At 41.3% G+C, this 23,411-nt stretch overlaps 2 long non-coding RNA genes across 2 annotated transcripts in view; both read right to left on the bottom strand.

Moving 5' to 3' along the window:
* Positions 1 to 18,881, bottom strand: part of LOC137638323 (uncharacterized) — a 53,142-nt gene extending 34,261 nt beyond the window's left edge. The window contains exon 1 of the long non-coding RNA XR_011044053.1: positions 18,861 to 18,881. This is a non-coding gene — a long non-coding RNA (uncharacterized lncRNA). The remainder of the gene's footprint in view (positions 1 to 18,860) is intronic.
* The window catches only part of LOC137638319 (uncharacterized), a 1,154,758-nt gene that overhangs the window by 1,036,617 nt on the left and 94,730 nt on the right, over positions 1 to 23,411 (bottom strand). The window lies entirely within an intron of this gene.

Raw genomic sequence — 23,411 nt, 5'->3', positions numbered from 1 at the left:
CGTACAAACAAGGACATTTGCATAAGGGTACCTACGGAAGACTTTGGTAAGAGAACAATAACAGTAGTGCTCGCTTGAACAACATGTACCGAAAATGGGAGTTGGTGCCAACAAAGACTTCCAGGACAAGGCGGGTATGCAGGACCGTGCATGCAAACAATTGAGAGCTTGGAGATTTAGGAGTGTGTTCCAAGGCACATGCAGAGGAGAGAACTTGCAGGAGCAAGTGAACAGGGAAGGGAGAGCACCTGTAGCTGATAGGAGATTTCTTTTATCCTTCCTCTTGTGCGCGTACATGAAAGAACGTGTGGGCACGACCAAGTGATCAGGTGAGGGCGCACAGCTAACGCATACTCCCACAGCCAAGAAATGGTAGGAGTCATACAAAAGCAACACTCATCATTAAGTCTTTAAGACCATGCAAAACCAGGTGGACCAATTCCATCCTGACCAGAGTGTGTGATAAGAAAACTCTCGGGTGTCCTCTGCGTTATCTCCTCATCTCTCTGGGTCATCTATTCTCCATCCTCAGTAAAGCGAGTCGGGGGGACTCCTGGGGGAGCAACGTCTCCTACGGACAAAGAAACGACAGGAGTCACGTGTATCCAACTCCCATCGATCAGTCTTCTAGAACTTAGTCCATAAAGGGGAAAAAATGGGAGTAACACTTCCATTCCAACCGGCAGTGTGTGAAGACACGAAGGGGAAGGCAGAAATTATCCTATTGTGGGGTCTACTCCAAGCTGACGTGTGACAACCAAGCACTTATCTAGTTCCTGAAAAAGAATTCTCAAGCCATAGACTACACCAAAAACCCTCCATGTCAGACCCATTATTCCTCCCAATATCCATAACCTTTCATACAGAATGCATCCAGGTTTGATTTTGTTGGTCATTCAAAGGAGACCTGTGTCTGGAAAATAGACTCCTCAGTTTGCAAAATTTTTAGAACATTTCTCAGAAATTTGTTGGAACTGATAGCAATTTTCCTGACATTGAAGACTAAGAAGGAACTCTCATCAATGTTCTCATAGACAAGACAGCATTCTTTTGCCTCCAGGATGCAGGATCTTGCAAGAGAATTCTCTTGCAATGACTTTCCTTTTTAAATTCCTTCAGGAGAGGGACCTGTCTCTCTTCCAATCCCACCTTCCAGGCTCTATCGAAGTAAAGTAGTGGAAGCCCTATTTAGATAAACAGCCCTAGACACAGAATGGACCTTGTATCAGGGATAGTGGGGACCCCTTAGCTCCTACCATCTGACCCTAGCAACTGATCGTGTCTGGTTAGTTCATTCCTCTTGCTGTAATGAACCATGCCGAGAGCTCTACTGTACTGTATTGAATGCCGTAGAGTGCACCTTCTTCATTAACTGGCAGAGGGACTGTAAAACAGTTCCTCCTGGCTTGTTGATGTAGGCCACTACAGTAGTAGTCGCTCAACACTAATAACAGCCTTATCAAACTATTGAAAAATTAGCAGCACTATTAGTACTGCTCGAAAAATACCATGTTGATGTGCATGAACTTTTTACTTCCGATCATGATCCCAAGACTGTCTGGAAGCATTTGTGAACAGTAGTGTCTCTGGAGGTGGGGAGTTGAGTTGAACTCGACCTAGTGTTCCATGTGAACCTGAAATGAGGCGATTCGTGGACGATGACCAGTGATACTTTAGACAACACTTTAGCAATCTACGGTGGAGGTACCCATCAGGCACGAGTTTCTCTAAAGAGAAAAGATGTCCCAGAGAATGAATCCACTAACAAGCAGTAAGTTAGGAGATGAAAAAAGGTTGCGCTACCTCCATGAACCTGCTGATACTATTAATAATTCTGATGGAAAAACTTTCACTGCTGCAATGTCTATCAACTTCCTTACCCCATTTTTCTGAATGTGGGACTTACTTTCTCCAATTATCTCAATACCCTGACTATGGCACAAAGAAAGGAGTGTCTTGATCCTTGAGAACCTGCCTCCTCGAGGACAACAGGATCAGTCAATCATCGAGATACTTCGGAACACTAATTTACATGAACTCTTGGGAAGCAGTAGACACCCCAAAGTAAAGAGCTTTAAAAAAGTACACAACTTCGAGGACGAGGCAGAGGTACTTTTTCGGACCGATGGATCGGTCTTGGAAATACGCATCCTTGAGATCCATGGAAAGCAAAAAGTCTTCCTTCCTGACATCTGATAAGTCTGATGGAAAAACTTTCACCGCTGCAATGTCTATCAACTTACTTACCCCCATTTTTCTGAATGTGGGACTTTACTTCCTCCAATTATCTCAATACCCTGACCATGGCACAAGGAAACGAGTGTCTTGATCCTTGAGAACCTGCCTCCTCGAGGAGGACAGGATCAGTCAATCATCGAGACACTTCGGAACACTAACTCACATGAACTCTTGGGAAGCAGTAAACACCCCAAAGTAAAGAGCTTTAAATAAGTACACAACTTCGGGGACGAGGCAGCGGTACTTTTCCGGACCGATGGACATACGCATCCTTGAGATCCATGGAAAGCATAAAATCTTCCTTCCTGACATCTGCACGTACTGTATCATACTTGCAGTCTCCTTCTTTAATGAAGTTTGTTGAACAATCTTGCTCTGAGTAGAGAACACAGTCTCCATCCTCTGGTTGACTTCTCTACCAGGCACAGCTGACTAAATAATGTCATGAGACCCGTCTTGGACAACTTCTAGCACATTTCGAACCTTAAGGATACTGTACTATGTTAGTGTACACTTGGAAAATTATGCAAATAAAAATATACAACATATCTAACTATTGATTAGTTTCAGATTTAGAGCGAATTAGATTTGTTTACCCTACTAAGGTTTTTTCTTTTCTTAACTGAAATTATATGGAAACCTATCTGAAATTTACCAACATATATTGCTAGCACTTACATTCTTTCAAAGTTGCCATTCTTTGCGAGCTCTTACATGTTCAATTGGTGAATTTTGCCTACACAAAATGCATAAACCAGATTGTTTTTTTTAGAATAGTTTAACGAATCACTTGTCGATATACATTGCTCACTGAAACTTGTCTCCTCTGTCTATTATAGCTGCAACATAGAAGATTGATTCAAGTTTATCTTGCAAGAGCAACAGATCATTTCAAATGGCGCCCCTTTCGGGTAAGTATCCTTCAAACAGCAAATGTATCATTGACGGTGGTTTTAAGCCAAGATATCCCTTCCTAAAGTAATAACGAGGGACCATCTAGGAAACCATGGCTTTTGCGCGAGGCGAAAACTGAAAACAGGGAAGTCACCTACAGCTGATAGACCTAGAAAATGTGCACTCTTATGTGTCACAGTTGGGACAGAAGGGCCATTCAGTGCCACGAATCGATGGAGGTGAGGGAAACTAATACTACTGTATTTAGTAAAAGTTATGTGGGTTAACAGCAAGATAATATGAATGAAAGTAAAGTACTGTAGAGGGAATGGGAACTAAGTAGTAGGAAAGGGAGTAACATAATTGGAATGCAAATATTCATTTGCAAGCGAAGCAAGACACAGCGGAGTATAAACCATTAGGGGGACATGACAAATTATAGGCAATTGATACATCAATAATGACCCGCGGGGCTGGTGTACGCAGGACATCCATGTTCCGCTTGCCACAACAAAAAACCAGTGAGCTTATGTTTTTAAAAAAAAAAGAGCCATGGATGAGCAAAACCATTAGTAGTTAGTAAAATAGTGAAGTCTAACTTTCTGAGTAGCAGGTTGGCCAAGATACCAGTCCACTAAGTCAACCAAAATAAATTCTTCACACAAGGGGTCAAAACTAATGTTAACTAACTTCTTTCTACTTGGTAAGAGTAGAAGAGAGACTAGCTTTGGCCTCTATACCATGGTCTTCCACAGCCTTGCGTTAAGAGTTCTCTTGGTTGAAGGTACACCCAGGCACTTCTTTATTAGTCTCCTTATTCCCTTTATTCACAGAGCTATTTTCCCTATTAGACCCCTTAGGCTTATAGCTTTTCCAACTAGGGTTGTAACTTATCTAGTAATCATAACTTATCTACAAGGATCTAACCTAAATCAGGGTGCAAAAAATAACTGGATTGAAGTCACCAAGCTCTCTGGACAACTGAGTAGCACTTCTACTAAAAGAAATACATCCTAAGGTTGTTTCAAATCATAGTTGCAAGGCAATTTTCTAACTGGTGTATATACAGTATATCCTCAATCATTACCATTATTGTTTTTATCACCATATTTACAAGAAAAGTTGTAGCCCTAGCTAAGAATGCAGAATGCATAAGGTTTAGGGCCCAAGTAAAGAAAGCATCGCAGTGAGGTAGAGAAAAACACAAAAATAAAGACAGCATCATTTGATTAAGAACTAGTAACGTGGGAATTGTCATTATGCTCAATAATAGAAAAAAGTTATTACTACCTATGTTCCAGCGAATCAACTGACTGATAGGAAAGATGTTCTAACAAACTGCTCATTGCCAGAATAAATTTCTTAAATATTGTAGTGCTATTTCTAAAAGTAAAGAGACTTGAAATTAATGCAACATTGAAGAAGCCGTAATAGGATTTAACTAAAAGCAAAGGATGGTTATTACTGTATTATGAACAATAAACTGCATTCACAATAATCTTGACTGCCAAAATCAGGTCTGGGTGAATTTAATAACCAAATTTTGGCCCCACAATTTAGGTTGAGAATCTATTGTTGAAGACCAGACAGCTTAGACCAGATCTGTATGCCTAAATGTAGATGTCTCAATAATTGTAGTTTGGTACTCTATTTACAAAATTGAAATAAAAAAGGTTTGTATCCTTCACACATAGAAAACCTTAAAGGTCATTCTCCCTAATACGAGGTTAAAAAAAAAATGTGACCGCACTACCTGGGCAATATGAATTGCAAGGAAATGCAATTTCACCCAAAACATTAGGGCAAAGTTTGACAACAGTAAACCACACACTGGAGGAGTACCAGAAATACGTCAAATTTCGAATACTGTGTATATTTCCTAACTATACAATCCTAAAGCTCTTTATCAAACCAAAGAGTATTATAATAAGTGCTATGTGGGGTGCCTACAACAGCTTATATGAACTCTAAAAACAAAGCACTCAATCCCTCCAAGAACATTGTTGACCCCCTAGACCCAGACACCCATACGCAGAATATAGAACATCTCAGACAGTTAACACTTTTACCCCCAGGCTATTTGGAAATTTCCAACCCTTAACCCCCAAGGGTTATTTTATATTCAAGCACATTTTGCAGTATATATTTTTCAAATTGCCCTAACAGCCTTAATTTTGGTCATAGAGAGGTCAGGTTGGTCTCAATTCTCTTGGGAAAAGCCTGAATTTTCTCTCAAAAAAATTATCAAAAAGGTAAAAATAAAAATTATAAACAGCAGTTTTTTGCAGGGACGTACCAGTTCGTCCATGGGAGTAAAGGGATGTGTTTTGTGAAACGTACCAGTACGTCCTTTGGGGGTAAAAGGGTTAAAGAGTGAACAGAGATGCCTCAAAATAAAAAATTTTGAGGCCATCCCTTCCAAGGTTTTCCTTAACGCACCACTACCCAAAGGAGACATTGTTGCATCATTTTTCCTTGCCACCAGTTGTGTCTACCCTCTACAACAACAATTGGCAGAAGATTCCGATGATCCCCAATTTGCAACGTCCCAAACATAAGGCAATTTCTCTTTTCTGGGGTTTATGGATAAACCACTAGGATTCTTTTTTAAATTACCGAAATAAAGACCATAAAATAATCCCAAAATAATAAGCAATGGGGCTAGCGAGAGCAGTTCTACATGTACTGCTTCTCAGCATTCAGGAGCAGTGATGTTTTTGTTCTTTGCGAACGAAGCGAAACAGGAAAAAAACCATTATTAGTTTTATAAAATAACCTGAAAAAATAAGCAATGGAATAGCGAGCACAGCTAAACATGTACTGCTTGTCAGTACTTTGGAGCAGTGATATTTCTTGTTCTTTGCAAGCGAAGCAGGACACGACGGAGCAAAAACCATCGCTAGTTTGAAAAATGTTATTTTTATTAGTAAAATAAATTTTTGAATATACTTACCCGATAATCATGTAGCTGTCAACTCCGTTGCCCGACAGAATTCTATGGAGGGATACGCCAGCTATCACAATACTAGAAGGGGGTGTACTTACCAGCGCCACCTGTGGCCAGGTACTATAGTACTTCTTGTTGACACCTCCTCAATTTTTCCTCGGTCCACTGGTTCTCTATGGGGAGGAAGGGAGGGTCGATTAAATCATGATTATCGGGTAAGTATATTCAAAAATTTATTTTACTAATAAAAATAACATTTTTCAATATTAAACTTACCCGATAATCATGTAGCTGATTCACACCCAGGGGGGTGGGTGAAAACCAGTGTACAAGATTAAAGGATAGCTAAGTATCCCATATTTCATATAACAGTTATCTCAAATAACAATGAAATAATAAGTACCTGGTAAGGAAGTCGAATTGAACCGTTACTCTGCCTCTTTTTTAAGTTCGTCTTCCTTACTGAGCGCAGCGTTCCTCTTGGAGGCTGAATCAACCCAAAGGTGCTAAAGTATATAGGGTTGCAACCCCTACTAAAGGACCTCTACAAAACCTCTAACCCAGGCGCTTCTCAAGAATGAATAGACCACCCGCCAAATCAAAAGGATGCGGAAGGCTTCTTAGCCTACCGTAACAACCATAAAAACAACAATAAAGGCATTCAAGAGAAAGGTTAAAAAAGGTTATGGTATTAAGGGAATGTAGTGGCTGAGCCCTCACCTACTACTGCACTCGCTGCTACGAATGGTCCCAGGGTGTAGCAGTTCTCGTAAAGAGACTGGACATCTTTAAGATAAAATGATGCAAACACTGACTTGCTCCTCCAATAGGTTGCATCCATTATGCTCTGCAGAGAACGGTTTTTATTAAAGGCCATCGAAGTAGCTACGGCTCTTACTTCGTGGGTCCTTACCTTCAGCAATGCAAGGTCTTCCTCCTTTAAGTGAGAATGGGCTTCTCTAATCAGAAGCCTTATATAATACGAAACCCCGTTCTTGGACATGGGCCTCGAAGGTTTCTTGATGGCACACCATAAGGCTTCTGACTGTCCTCGAATAGGTTTAGACCTCTTAAGATAATACTTGAGAGCTCTGACAGGGCAAAGAACTCTCTCTAGTTCGTTACCTACCATGTTGGAGAGGCTAGGTATTTCAAACGATCTAGGCCAAGGACGTGAAGGAAGTTCGTTCTTTGCTAGGAATCCGAGCTGAAAAGAACATGTTGCAGATTCGGTCGTGAAACCAATGTTCTTGCTGAAGGCATGAACCTCACTGACTCTCTTAGCTGTTGCAAGGCAGACGAGAAAAAGAGTCTTGAGGGTAAGGTCCTTGAAGGAAGCTGACTGGAGAGGTTCGAACCTAGGTGACATAAGGAACCTTAAGACTACGTCTAGGTTCCAGCCTGGAGTGGATAGCCGACGCTCCTTAGACGTCTCAAAAGACTTAAGAATGTCTTGAAGGTCCTTGTTGGAAGAAAGGTCCAAACCTCTGTGGCGGAGAACTGAAGCCAACATACTCCTATACCCTTTAATCGTAGGGGCTGAAAGGGATCTCTCATTCCTAAGATGTAGAAGGAAGTCAGCTATTTGGGTCACAGAGGTATTGGTAGAGGATATTGAATTGGCTCTACACCAGCTCCGGAAGACCTCCCACTTAGATTGGTAGACTCTACGAGTGGAAACCCTTCTTGCTCTGGCAATCGCACTGGCTGCCTCCTTCGAAAAGCCTCTAGCTCTAGCGAATCTTTCGACAGTCTGAAGGCAGTCAGCCGAAGAGCGTGGAGGTTTGGGTGCAACCTGTCTACGTGAGGTTGACGTAGAAGGTCCACTCTTAGAGGTAGAGTCCTGGGGATGTCGACTAGCCATTGAAGTACCTCTGTGAACCATTCTCTTGCAGGCCAAAGGGGAGCAACCAGCGTCAGCCGTGTCCCTTCGTGCGAGATGAATTTCTGCAGAACTTTGTTTATTATCTTGAACGGTGGGAATGCGTAAAGGTCGAGATGGGACCAGTTCAGTAGAAAAGCATCCACATGAACTGCTGCAGGGTCTGGAACAGGGGAACAGTACAGCGGAAGTCTCTTGGTTATGGAGGTGGCAAACAGATCTATGGTAGGTTGACCCCACAAGGTCCAAAGTCTGTTGCACACACTCTTGTGGAGGGTCCATTCCGTGGGAATGACCTGATTCCTTCTGCTTAGGCGATCTGCTGAGACGTTCATATTGCCCTGAATGAACCTCGTGACCAGAGTGAGGTTTAGACCTCTTGACCAAATGAGGAGGTCCCTTGCGATCTCGTATAGGCTCCTCGAATGGGTCCCTCCTTGCTTGGAGATGTAAGCCAAGGCTGTGGTGTTGTCTGAGTTCACCTCCACCACTTTGCCTAGCAGGAGGGACTTGAAGTTCAACAGGGCTAAATGAACTGCTAGTAGCTCCTTGCAGTTGATGTGGAGTAATCCCTGTTCCTCGTTCCACGTTCCCGAGCATTCTCGTCCGTTCAAGGTCGCACCCCAGCCCGAGTCCGATGCATCTGAGAAGAGATGAAGATTGGGGGTCTGAATAGCCAACGATAGGCCCTCCCTGAGAAGGAGATTGTTCTTCCACCACAGGAGAGTGGTCTTCATCTCTTGGGAGATTGGGATAGAGACTGCTTCGAGAGTCGAACCCTTGTCCCAATGAGCTGCAAGATGGAATTGAAGAGGGCGGAGGTGGAGTCTCCCTAGCTCGACGAACAGGGCCAGTGATGAAAGGGTCCCTGTGAGACTCATCCACTGTCTCACCGAGCAACTGCTCCTCTTCAGCATGCTCATGATGCACTCTAGGGCTTGGCTTATCCTGGGGGCCGATGGAAAAGCCCGAAAATCCTGACTCCGAATCTCCATTCCCAGGTACACAATGGATTGGGAGGGAATGAGCTGAGACTTTTCTATGTTGACTAACAGACCCAGTTCTCTGATTAAGTCCAAAGTCCAGTTGAGATTCTCCAGACAGCGACGACTCGTGGAGGCTCTCAACAGCCAGTCGTCTAAGTAGAGGGAGGCTCTGATGTCCGATAAGTGTAGGAATTTTGCTATATTCCTCATCAGATGAGTGAACACCATAGGAGCTGTGCTTAGGCCAAAACACAGGGCTTGGAATTGGTAGACAACCTTTCCAAAAACGAATCTCAGGAAAGGTTGGGAGTCTGGATGAATAGGAACGTGAAAGTAGGCATCTTTCAAGTCCAACGAGACCATCCAGTCCTCCTGCCTGACCGCTGCTAGGACCGACTTCGTCGTCTCCATCGTGAACGTCTGCTTGGTGACATACGCGTTGAGCGCGCTGACGTCCAGCACCGGTCTCCAACCTCCTGTCTTCTTGGCCACAAGAAAGAGACGGTTGTAGAAGCCCGGGGATTGATGGTCCCGGACTATAACCACTGCCTTCTTCTGCACAAGTAGCGACACCTCCTGGTGCAATGCTAGCCTCTTGTCCTCTTCTTTGTAGTTGGGAGAGAGGTTGATGGGAGATGTGGTCAGAGGTGGTTTGAGGCAGAATGGAATCCTGTAACCGTCCCTCAGCCAACTGACAGACTGGGCGTCTGCACCTCTCTTCTCCCAGGCTCGCCAGAAGATCTTGAGTCTGGCTCCTACTGCTGTCTGGAGATGCGGAGAGTCAGTTTTTTCCTTTAGATGTCTTGGAGCCTTTCCTAGACTTGCTCCTGTAAGAGTCTGGACGGGAGCTTCCTCGGCTGGGGGCTCTACCACGAAAGGGCGGTATGAACCTCGTAGCAGGGGTATCAGCCACTGGGGAGCGATAAGTCTTGGGGACTGAGGTAGCAACCTTAGACTTACGAGCCGATGAGGCTACAAGATCGTGTGTGTCCTTTTGTATCAGGGCAGCAGACAAGTCCTTAACCAGCTCTTCGGGGAAGAGGAACTTCGAGAGCGGCGCAAAAAGGAGTTGTGACCTTTGACAAGGTGTAATGCTGGAGGAAAGGAAGGTACACAGCTGTTCCCTTTTCTTCAAAACCCCTGATACAAACATCGACGCAAGCTCACCAGATCCATCCCTAATGGCCTTATCCATGCAGGACATTAATAGCATGGCAGAATCCTTGTCCGCAGGAGAGGTCTTCTTGCTGAGGGCCCCCAGGCACCAGTCTAGAAAGTTGAACATCTCAAATGCTCTAAATACTCCCTTCAGTAAGTGATCAAGGTCTGAGAAGGTCCAGCAAACCTTAGAGCGCCTCATTGCAGTTCTCCGAGGCGAGTCTACCAGACTTGAGAAGTCAGCCTGGGCAGAGGCAGGTACTCCCAAGCCTGGTGCTTCTCCTGTGGCATACCAAACGCTCGCTTTCGAAGTGAGCTTAGTCGGAGGGAACATGAAAGAAGTTTTGCCAAGGTGTTGCTTAGTCTGCAGCCACTCCCCTAAGATCCTTAACGCTCTCTTAGAGGACCTTGCTAGGACTAGCTTAGTATAGGTGGACTTAGCTTGCTGTATGCCCAGCGAAAACTCAGATGGCGGAGAGCGGGGAATAGCAGAGACAAAGTGGTCTGGGTAAACCTCCCTAAGCAGAGCCAAGACCTTACGAAAGTCAATAGACTGTGGAGAAGGCTTGGATTCATCCACGTCTGACGAGGGATCCAGGTGTGCCGCCTCATCATCAGACGCCTCATCACCAGAGTGTAGCGAAGAGATCGGACAAGAATGCTGAACAGCAGAGTCAGAACGAGTAGGAACAATATTAGTGGTTTCCTCTTCAAGTAACTGTTGAGGGAAAACCTGAGGCTCAGACTGCAAAGGCTGAATAAAAGACGAAGCGGAAGGAAGGCGCATGGGTGGAGGAGGCTGACTCCTAGCATGAGTGGTTGAACCCAAGGGTTGCGCTTGCTGAGCGGTTGGCGGAAGCGGAGTAGCAAGTTCCTGTTCCTGTGGTGTGAGCGGAGCGCGATGAGGTAGAGGCTGCGCAGAACAAGGTAAATGTCTCGCAAGCTGAGGCTCCTGAGGCGCAAGGCTAAGGTGTAGTGGTGCTTGCCTTGTGGAGGGTAGAGCTCGCTGCAGCGAGAGCTGAGGAGACTGACTCATGGACGGGAGAGGTTGTTGTACCTCAACCGAGTGTTGCACCACTGGTGGAGCAGCAAGAGGAGGCGGAGGAAGAGAGGTATAATCCTCCTGATCCCATTGTAAAGGTTGCCTTAAAGAAGGCGGAGGCTGAACACCACTGGGAACAGCAAACTCAGAACGTGGTTCAACATCGTACGCCTGGCAGGTGGTACTGCGATCAGGCGGAGCGAGCGCAGGCGGAGGGAGTGTAGGCGGAGGCGGAGGCGAAACACTCTCAGCCCGACACTCACGCATCAAGTCCGAAAGCTGTGCTTGCATGGACTGTAGTAGAGTCCACTTGGGGTCGGCAGAAACTACAGTAGGCTGAGGTAAAGCCTTAACAGTCGAGCTCTGTTGTGGCAGAACCTTACTCCTCTTGGGCGGAGTGCAGTCGACAGATGACTGCGGCGAGTCAGAGCTGAGCCAATGACTGCAACCTGGCTGAGCACTCGCGGACTGGACTCTGCGTTTAAGTGGTCTCGAGACCTGAGACCAACGTTTCTTGCCTGACAGTTGATCAGCGGACGAGAAAAAGACGGGCTCAATCGTCTGCAGGTGGGAGTGACGGTCTTTGGAAGACACGCCCGCAACCACCGAGGATACTTCTGTGCGCCTAACAAGGCCTGCCGAACCCTTATGCCCTTCGACATTGCTTCTCCCCTGGGCTTGGGAGCTTGCAAGAGGTCCCGGACTGGGAGGACGACTGGCTCGCACAGAAGTATCCTCACGCACCACACTGGCACTGACACTAGCACTTGGCACTGCACTGACACTAGCACTCGTCACAGCACTGGCACTAATTCCACCCACTGCACTCTTGACCTTAAGTTCCTTGACTTCGGCCATCAGAGACTTATGATCACTTACCACTGACTCTACTTTATCGCCTAAGGCCTGAATAGCACGCAAAACAACAGACATATCAGGCGGAGGGCAAACAGTAGGTTCGGGGGTAGCCACTACAGGGGTAGGAAAAGGTAGGGGATCATGAGGTGAGGAAAAAAGTGAAGAGTGAGAAGAACTCCTCCTAACTCTACCTCTCTCTAACTTAGTTGAATATTTCAAAAGACGGACAAATTCCAGTTCCGAAAGTCCGGCGCATTCCTCACATCGATTTTCTAACTGACAGGGCCTGTCCCTACAGTCAGAACAAGCGGTGTGAGGATCTACCGAGGCCTTCGGAATACGCCTATTGCAAGACCTACATCGTCTATGGGAGGGGGCTTGCGAAATGTCAGACATCTTGAATCCAAAGAGTTAGCCAAAGGGGGTTCCAAAATCAAGCAAAAGATCGTTAACCGTTAATCAGGACTATATAAAAGCTATCTAGCTAATATAAGAAGGTTTCCAGTAAAGCGACAGCCGAAATCTGAGAGAATACTTCACCAATTAGCCGTGAAAATACTCGAAGATCATAAGCGTATCCCAGAACGTCTTGCCGGAAGCACGACAGAGGAAAAATTGAGGAGGTGTCAACAAGAAGTACTATAGTACCTGGCCACAGGTGGCGCTGGTAAGTACACCCCCTTCTAGTATTGTGATAGCTGGCGTATCCCTCCATAGAATTCTGTCGGGCAACGGAGTTGACAGCTACATGATTATCGGGTAAGTTTAATATTGAAAAAATACCCCCCAAAATAAAAAGCATTGGGGCTAGCAAGCACAGCTTTAAATTTGCCAATTGTCAGCACTTACGAGCAGTGATGTTTTTTCTTTGTAAGTGAAGCGAGACATGTTGGAGCAAAAATCATTATCATATAAAAAAAAAAAAATCCTCAAAATAATAAGCAATGGGGATAGCGAGCTCAGCTCTACATTAACCGCTGGTCAGTACTTAGGAGCAGTGATGTTTCTTGTTCTTTGCGAGTTTTTTGTTCTTTGTGAGCGAAGAGAGACAAGTCGAAGCAAACACCGTTAGTTAAAAGAAATAACCTCAAAATAATAAGCAATGGGGGTAGTGAGTGTAGCTCTACATTTACTGCTTGTCAGTACTTAGGAGCAGTGACGTCTTTTGTTCTTAGCCAGCGAAGCAAGACAAAGCAAAGTAAAAACCAATTACAGAAGTTTGAAAAAATAACCTCAAAATAATAAGAAATGGGGCTAGAGAGTGCAGCTCTATAAGAAATGGGGCTAGAGAGTGCAGCTCTACATGTACCGCTAGTCAGTACTTAGCAGTGGTTTTTTTTGTTCCTTGCGACTGAAGCAAGACACTGGACAAAAACTATTCAGTTGAAAAAAAAAACCTCAAAATAATAAGCAATCGGGACAGCGAGTGCAGCTCTACACGTACCGCTTGTCAGTACTTAGGAGTGGAGCGGGTGTTTTTTGTCCCTTGCGAGCGAAGCGAGACACTGAAAAAAAAACCATAATCCGTTCAGAAAATTAAGCTCAAAATAATAGGCAAAGGGGGTAGTGAGCGCAGCTCTACATGTAACACTTGTCAATACTTAAAAGCGGATATTTTTGGTTCCTTGCGAGCGAAGCGAGACACTTGAGCAACAACCATTATCAGGTAAAAAAAATAACCTCAAAATAATAAGCAATGGGGCTAGCGAGTGCAGCTCTACATGTATCGCTTGTCAATACTTAGGAGCGTATTTTTTGTTCCTTGTGAGCGAAGCGAGACACTGAACAAAAACAATTATTAGCTTAAAAACATAACCTCAAAATAATAAGCAATGAAGATAGCGAGCGGAGCTCTACATTTATTGCTTCTCAGTACTCAGGAGCGGATGTTTTTTGTTCCTTGTGAGTGACTTGAGACACTGAACAAAACCCATAATCAGTTCAGAAAAATAAGATCAAAATATTAAGCAATGGGGGTTGTGAATGCAGCTCTACATGTACCGCTTGTTAGTACTTAGGAGCGGATGTTTTTTGTTCCTTGTGACTGAAGCATGACACTGAACAACAACCATAATCAGTTCAAAAAAATAACCTCAAAATAATAAGCAATGAGGATAGCGAGCGAAGTTCTACATTTATCGCTTCGCAGTAACTGGGAGTGGATGTTTTTTGTTCCTTGTGACTGAAGCAAGACACTGAACAACAACCGCAATCAGTTCAAAAAAATAACATCAAAATAATAAGCAATGAGGACAGCGAGCGCAGCTCTACATGTACCGCTTGTGAATACTTAGGAGCAGATGTTTTTTTGTTCCTTAAGAGCGAAACGAGACACTGAACAAAAACCATAATCAGTTAAAATAAATATCCTCAAAATAATAAGCAATGGGGATAGCGAACACAGCTCTACATGTACCGCTTGTAAGTACTTAGGAGCGGAGCGGGTGTTTTTTGTCCCTTGCTAGTTAAGAGAGACTGAACAAAAACCATAATTAGTTCAGAAAATTAAGCTCAAAGTAATAAGCAATGGGAGTAGCAAGCACAGCTCTACATGTAATGCTTGTCAATACTTAAAAGCGGATATTTTTGGTTCCTTGCGAGCGAAGCGACACACTTGAGCAACAACCATTATCAGGTAAAAAAAAATAACCTCAAAATAATAAGCAATAGGGGTACCAAACACAGCCCTACACGTATCGCTTGTCAGTACTTAGGAGCATGTTTTTTGTTCCTTGCGAGCGAAGTGACACTGAACAAAAACCATTTTCAGTTAAAATAACCTTAAAATAATAAGCAATAGGGGTAGCGTGCATTGCTCTACATGTATCGCTTGTTAGTATTTGGGAGTGTATTTTCTGTTCCTTGCGAGTGAAGTGAGACTAAACAAAAACCATACTCAGTTCAGAAATATAAGATCAAAATAATAGACAATAGGGGTAGCGGGTGCAGCTCTACATGTACTGCTTGTTAGTACTTAGGAGCGGTGTCTGTTCCTTATGAGCGAGTCGGGATGCCTGAAAACTTCGAATCAATCAATCCTTGTCAGCGAAGCGAGACACTGAACGAAAACCATAATCAGTTCAGAAAAATGAAGATCAAAATAATAAGGAATGGAGGTAGCGAGTGCAGCTCTACATTTACCCCTTGTCAGTACTTAGGAGCGAATGTTTTATGTTCCTTGCTAGCGAAGCAAGACACTGTACAAAAACCATTATTAGTTCAAAGAAATAACCTCGAAATAATAAGCAATGAGGATAGCGAGCGCGGCTCTACATTTACCGCTTGTCAGGACTTAGGAGTGGATATTTTTTGTTCCTTGAGAGCGAAGAGAGACGCTGAACAAAAACCATCATTAGTTAAGAGACATAACCTCAAAATAATAAACAATGGGGGTAGCGAGTGCAGCTTTAAATGTACCGTTTGTCAATACTTAGGAGTGGTGATTTCTTTTTGTTCTTTGCGAGCGAGGCGAGACAATGCAGAGCAAAGATCATTGTTTAAAAAATAACCTCAAAATAATAAGCAATGGGGATAGCAAGCGCAGCTCTACATGTACCGCTTGTCAGTACTTAGGAGTAGATGTTTTATGTTCCTTGCAAGCGAAGCGAGGCACAGCAGAGCAAAAACCATTAAGTTTTAGAAAATAACCTTGAAATAATAAGCAATGGGGATAGCGAGCCCAGCTCTATATGTACCGCTTGTCAGTACTTACGAGCAGTGATGTTTTTGGTTCTTTGCGAGTGAAGTGAAACGGCGCAGAGCAAAAACCATATATATTTTTTAAAAGTAACTGAAATAATAAGTAATGGGGAGAGCGAGCACAGCTCTTCATTAGGGCTTGTCAGTACTTAGGAGCAGTGACATTTTACCACCCAAAACCCTTGGTTCCCACTGCGGGTCCTGTATTAAAGATGGACGGATATATATATTTCACTATTTATTTATTTGCAGTAAAATAAGAGTCCTTTCCGAAGGAAACGGGAGTTTTTGTATGGGGAAAACGCTATTTAGTAAAAGTTTTTCCGGTAAAGTTTTGGATTCAACCAAATTGGGAAATGTATTATATTAATATATTTTCCTAGTAAAGCACGTGATAACAAAACACTTCTTCTCAATACATTATTGTCGCTAATGCATACTTAGAGAAAAAAAATATTTCAGGAATTGAAGGTCTTGACTTTTTCTAAGTTTAGTGTATATCTTTCCATGGGCACGCAAGGTAGCTCTTGTTAGTTTGTATATCTGTTTTCATCTTACTTGGCTCCTCCCCATTGCGCAATGTGACAATATTTGCTTGAATGCGCATTTGCTCCTCCCACTAATGTCGCTCCTCCAATCTAAATACTACTGGGTTCTTTTCAAGGGTTATTATTGGACGATTCATTGGTCTCTCAGTCTTGTTTCAAGGATCTGTTTTTCGTGCAATATAACATTGTAAACGATAGTATTTTGTTTTTTTCCCTATTTCATTATGGGAGAAACCCGTGATTGTCGTTTGTTTTCGGTTTTCAAAAGTTCCGGTTTCTATATTTTCATCACACGTCACTTGACTGTCATGGATCCTCCGGTACGGTTGTGTGAAATATGTCGTTATTCCTATTTTGATGTGATCGGCCGATTTCATGGGAATTATAATGGAACTCCTGAAGTAGTGAATCGTTTTCTAAGGGAGCATTCCGTATTACCTTTAAGTGTCCAGTGTGGTAAATGTGATTCGCCTTTACATTTTCGTGAGGATAGACATGTGTGGTATTGTACCAAATCTGAACGTATTCCAGTACTTGATGATTCAGAAGAGGGTCAACCACAACCTTCCACATCTTCATCGTCATGTTCCGTTTAAGGTAAGAAGTGATTTAACAAAATATATATATTCAAATTTACCCCTGGTTAAAGGGGGGGTCGCAGGGGGGGCGAAGCCCCCCCCGGTAGGGATACAGGGCCCCTAGGTTAGGTTAGGTGGGTTTGTTAGGTTCTGTGGTGCCCTGAAAATTACTGTGGCCTTAAGGGGGGGCGAAGCCCCCCCCGGTAGGGGTACAGGGCCCCTAGGTTAGGTTAGGTGGGTTTGTTAGGTTCTGTGGTGCCCTGAAAATTACTGTGGCCTTAAGGGGGGGTCGCAGGGGGGGGGCGAAGCCCCCCCCGGTAGGGGTACAGGGCCCCTAGGTTAGGTTAGGTGGGTTTGTTAGGTTCTGTGGTGCCTTGAAAATTACTTTGGCCATAAGGGGGGGTCGCAGGGGGGGCGAAGCCCCCCCCCCAGTAGGGGTACAGGGCCCCTAGGTTAGGTTAGGTGGGTTTGTTAGGTTCTGTGGTGCCCTGAAAATTACTGTGGCTTTAAGGGGGGGTCGCTGGGGGGCCCTCCCCCCCTCCCCCCGGTAGGCCTAGTTAGGGGTATGGGGGAGGGGTGCTGGAACATTAATTATTCATTTATTGCAAATATCATTCAATGCCCCAACACCCTCCCCCCCCCTTCCCCCACCCAAAACCCCGGTTCCCAAAGGGTGTCCCCCATAATTGGTGGGATGAACTAGGGTATACATAGTAAATCTCTAAATCGGTTGGTTTGCAGTCAAAATAAACGTTAAATTCATTGAAACCACACTATTTCTGATGCAACAAATATATTTTTATTGCATTTTTCCAAATTGAGCTGAAACTAAAAATTTACCGTTTTTCCCGTACAAAACTATAAAACAAAATATTCAGACAGGATCTATAATTTTACCAATTATATTTCATATTCCAATACTGAAAATAAACAGAGGTTTAAAATATAAACCGGTTTTTCCTAAAGAAAAAAGTAAGTTTTTCCCTAGGTTACATTGCCCTGTAATACAGTACAATAATACCCAAACTAGTAACATAGCCAAAGCACCGGCAAAGTTTTTCTGAACTACTGGGTGGAAAGAGGCTTCTATAACAGTACAAAAGCACCAAAACGTGTTTTTTTTTAATTTATTAAAATCTGTAACTTTACTAACAAAGTATTGCAACTGTCGTATATGGGATTCAAAAAAGAGCATTTGCAAAGATTTATTCAATTATACGAGCTTCAATGTCCTAACTAGTATTGAACCATTCTATAATTAAAACCAAGACCGCCCATGCCTATCTAGCATGGACGGTGATGTTGCAGTGTCACTGCTAGAAATTGTAAGGCTCCAAGTCCCGTCTCACATATTGCTAGACAGGGAATTTACCATAATCTACCACGGAAAAAATATACAAGTCATTCACTCTACCAAGACTGAGAGCACAAAGGAAAAGATAAAGCGATCTCTGACAAGTCACAAATCTGCCCAGCACAGGTTGGCCGAAATGCAGTTTGTTTCGATATTTTTAATATAAAAACGATATCTACCCGCTTTGCAAATTACACAATGACCACCGAAACTACACAATCACGCTCAAAACCATAAGTAATCAATGATATACACCAGATATTAATCTATAAACAATATATGTAGAGATTTCTCGTTATTTTGAAATACAAAGCTCTAACCACGTGATCTGAAAATTTTCAACATGTCATGTAACCATGCCAACTATATTCACAAATTAAAGGCAAATTTAAGGCATCACCAACGCCTAAACCAACAATACTTTCCTCGTCAGGGAGGAGCACTTCCTCCCACAGGAGAATCGACGAGCAAACGGGGAGGAATATGACACACACTCGACAACGAACTTAACGAAGTCTTTTCCGCTGTAAGTTGTAACAGTAACTACCAAACGGTTCTAATAGCGCAATGGTTCAAAGCTATTTAGCAGTTTCAGTCTTAACAAACGTATTAAACATTTAGATTTGTGTACATAGATTCATTATCAGCAAAACATGCAATTAGATTATTTTTTTACCCGATAATGAAGATCATGGATAATTTAATTTGCTGTCGAACTATGAATTGATTTGGTGTGTTCAAAGTACCGCTCAAAATGGTAGTTTTCGTCTGGGAGATTTTTCAACACCAAGACTTGGTGACCAAGTGGTGTAAACTTTGTCAATGTTACAGATAAATTTATAGTTCAAATGTATATTCTATAAAGCTTTGCATACTATTGAATGACTACAAGATATTGTTATACTTAAACTGCTTTCCCAGCACTATAAAATCATTTGGTTCATGCAAAAGTTAACTTCAGTATACATAATTTAAGATAATAAAAATAGGCGTGAGGATAACGTAATTTACACATATTTACATATATTACGATGGAAATCAAAACAGGCTATATTGTAGCTATTTAGAGGAATTGTGATAATGAATTACTGTAGAGGAAAATTTATTAATACCGTACTCTAAGTTCATATTAGGTACACTTAGATTCAAAAGTCCGCCGACACTCAAGGGGAATCGTTCGTCAGAGGTCTCTAGTGTTACCATGACAAAACAAAGAAAGAGTTGGTCTTCTTACTACCTTTAAGGAAATGGGCGGAGAGTTGTCCAACCTCAGCGAACGCTTAAAAATATTACAAATCGAGTTGCCATATTTCATTCTGTGGTATCATTTGTCCCTCGAGTATTCACTACAAATACATAAAACACACACACACACACACACACACACACACACACACACATATATATATATATATATATATATATATATATATATATGTATATAATTATTTTTACTATTCTTTTGAAGAGCCTAGTAGACACTTTCAATGGATGGGTAGGTGGCGGGTGGGGGGGGGGGCGCCTAGGTAGGGGGGGGATTACTCCTCCCCGGGCAGTCCGACACTGAAGAATTTGAGGAAACAAGGAAGGCATTTGTATTTTAGAGGTTGTGGAAAGAGGTTAAGAAATTCTTGATACAACTTGTAAAATATTGTATCATTGCCTCAATCTAATTTGATAACCGTTAATGTTCCATGAAATATTGCTAACCTAATTCATAATTAGTTCATTTGTAGTAGCTAGTAGCAACCGAATAAATAGCCTTTGTTGTTCTAAGGTTGATTAGTAACCAAAGTTAACTATCAACTTTGCATAATAAATAATCTGTGATGGAAACAGTAAATACTGATGACTGCATAGCATTTTGAATACAATCAGAATTTAGTTTATTGAATCGAAAAGGAATTGTATTGCGGTAAATGAAACCCTATTACATTCTAGCAAAACCTTTTAGAAATTTGCTTTATTGATAAATCATATATAAATGTCTCTTGTCCTCAGAACAACATAATTTTCCAAGATTTTGTAATGAAAGTAAGAAATACTAATTTTCCCGTAATACATTCTCTAATTTTCCAAAAAAAAAAAAAAAAAAAAAATATAAGCGCGGGGGGCATGAGCACAAAATGATTTCCTACACTAATACCTTGGCTGTAAGTTATCAGTGATTATGTAATTACTAGTAGCTTTATCTTAAGAAAATTACGTAGATTGATTACGCTGACTTCTAATTTTCGTAATTCAAATAGGCGTAAGTCTCCATGATCAAGTTCCTATTTGTGTTCCTTTCATTCATTCTTTATTCATTCGTTTATTAAACATCCTCGACATTTTTAAGAAAAATTGCCTTTTTCGCCGGTATTCATCTAAGGCCGTCAATTTTAGTTCCTTGTTTCTCACTATCCCTCCAGAAAAGAAATCTCTCCTGAGCGGCAACAAGAAACACCTGCACTTGACCATTCCAACCTGGAACCTTTCGAAATTTGTGTGAAGCCAAAACGAGATATTCCTTAGCTGGATTAGAAAATAAGGCATTTTGAGCACTATTTCACTCACATTTTTTTATACAATTTCAATCATATGCCTTTATGATTATTCCAGTTAACGAAAATATCTTGGTTGATTTTAAAGCAAACGGGCAAATTATCCTACAGAGTACTTGCGTAATGAGCATATTAATTGGAAAACTTGTGGTATGTGGAGGACTACAGAACATAATGATCTATAGTAACTAAATAGTATAACTTCGAGCCGGACGAATGTTGGTATAAGGATTCTTTCTAACGAATCCTTCAAACACTCATAAGACAACGACTCTCTAATTAAAGCTATTATTGTTCCAAAATCTACCATTATGTGGATGAGCATTTAAGACTAATATAATAATTCTGTTATCGCTACTCTTTGATAACTATCTCCAATTTTGCCATAGGGCCTCAGTAATTATCAAGCAAATTGAAGCTCTTGTAATAAAGATTGAATTAGCAACAGCATAGATTTTACTGTATATATTTAAAAATTTAGTTTAAATGTCAATGCCAACCATTCTTAGCCACAAATACGGGCGGAAAAGGAAAAGTAAAAACATTTAAGAATAAAGGGCAGGAGGGTTGCGAACTAAAGACTAAGATGGCACATCCCCTTGAATCTGAATGACTTGGGAAATATTTTTCAGTAAAATATCCTTATGTATTCCAAAATGTTCCTATCTATGAATATCTAAAGGCCTATGAAAGTCTTTAGCAATCAATTTAGCATTCTAAAACTAAGTTTTTGGAAGCATAATACAATAATTTTTATTGGAAAAATTGCAATATCAAGCGAAAATTTCTCCTGATATGCATGAATGTCTAGAAATCAATTTATATGGTGACCAATTACTACATTCACTACTGTAATCTCTCTCTCTCTCTCTCTCTCTCTCTCTCTCTCTCTCTCTCTCTCTCTCTCTATGAATGTCCTCAAGGAGTCAAGGCTCGTATAACTCATTTATGGCGTTTTTATGAATACTTTACAGCATCGAGCCATAAATGAAACTGGAACAAGACTAATGTCGGATCTCCGAACAATATAATGTAGCTGTTAACGGAAGGAATTGTTAAGTTATGCCACTCCATTAATTTCTACATGCTTATACAGATTCTAGATATATAAATATATATATATATATATATATATATATATATATATATATATATATATATATATATATATAATGTGTGTGCGTTTGTGTGTGTGTTTTGTGTATTTGTATTGGATAGTTGAGATGTCAAATGATACCACAGCATAAAATATGGCAACAAGATTTGTAATATTTTCCAGCGTTCGCTGAGCTTGGACAAGGCTCCGCCTATCTCCTAAGAAGTAGTAAGAAATGCAACTCTTTATTTGTTTTGTCATGGTAATACTAGAGACTTCTGACGAGCGATTCTCCCTGAGTGTCGGCGGACTTTTGAATCTAAGTGTACTTACGAGTATAGTATGGAAAAATGAAAATTTGTGACTCTTCTATAATTATCATTATTATTATTATTATTATTATTAGCCGAGCTACAACCCTAGTTGGAAAATCAAGATGCTATAAGCCCAAGGGCTCCAATAAGGAAAAATAGCCCAGCGAGGAAAGGAAATAAGGAAATAAATAAATGATGAGAACAAATTAACAATAAATAATTCTAAAAACAGTAACAACGTCAAAACAACTGGTGTTCTCTTTGCTATAAATACTAAACTATCAACAAATGATGATAATATTTTTTGTAATGAAGTGATGTTTTTTTTTTTTTTTTTTTTTTTTTTTTTGAATAAAGGCACATTACGGGGATGTGAAATGTATATGTGTAGCTTCCCATTGAGTAATAGGCCTATACCAAAATGACACTGCTTAGCATTAGGCTAAACATCAATGTGTTAAATGTGAAATGCTGAAGGCCTTGGGATGCATAAGATTAAATGACTGTGAAGGTCCTGTATAGAGTAGGGTTCCCCTGCAGTATAACACCAAAAAACGGCCTTATAGGTAAAGAATTGACTGAATATCATATAATAAAATGCTTCCAGAAGACTGATATTACAGAAACATCATTGTTTAGAATGCATCTATAATGTTCAGAACGCTTCCAGAAGACTGAAAGTACAGAAACATCATTGTTCAGAATGCATCTATAATGTTCAGAACGCTTCCAGAAGACTGAAATTACAGAAACATCATTGTTAAGAAAGCATCTATACTCTTAAACATGTACGAGAAAAGTGAAGGATTATAGTGTTTGGCCATAATAAAGTACGAGGAATTTACGAAATAATGATTGTAGTAACAGGAGAGCTGCATGACTTATTGTATTAGCAGTAATACTGTTTTCACCCTACTACATGCTATGGGTTTATGATAATTAGACTAGGCTATAAACATTAATGGGAATATAAGGAAGGAAGTGAAGACATTTCATGTAAGATTTATGGCTATAATAATTCTCATATAATGTAACATTACATTATGGAATATGCCTCCTTAAGAATTTAGGGAATCTAATATTAATAGCGTTGAAGATTTAGTTTTTCACGTATCATAGTAAAAATATTTCACATTAATTTAATATATATATATATTATATATATATATATATATATATATATATACAGTATATATATATATATATATATATATATATATATATATACAGTATATATACATATATATATATATATATATATATACAGTGTGTAT

This window comes from Palaemon carinicauda, chromosome 3 (genome assembly GCF_036898095.1).
Source record: "Palaemon carinicauda isolate YSFRI2023 chromosome 3, ASM3689809v2, whole genome shotgun sequence".
Lineage (NCBI taxonomy): Eukaryota > Metazoa > Arthropoda > Malacostraca > Decapoda > Palaemonidae > Palaemon > Palaemon carinicauda.
The sequence above is the reverse complement of the archived record's forward strand: the minus strand, read 5'-3'. Positions and strand labels throughout refer to the sequence as shown.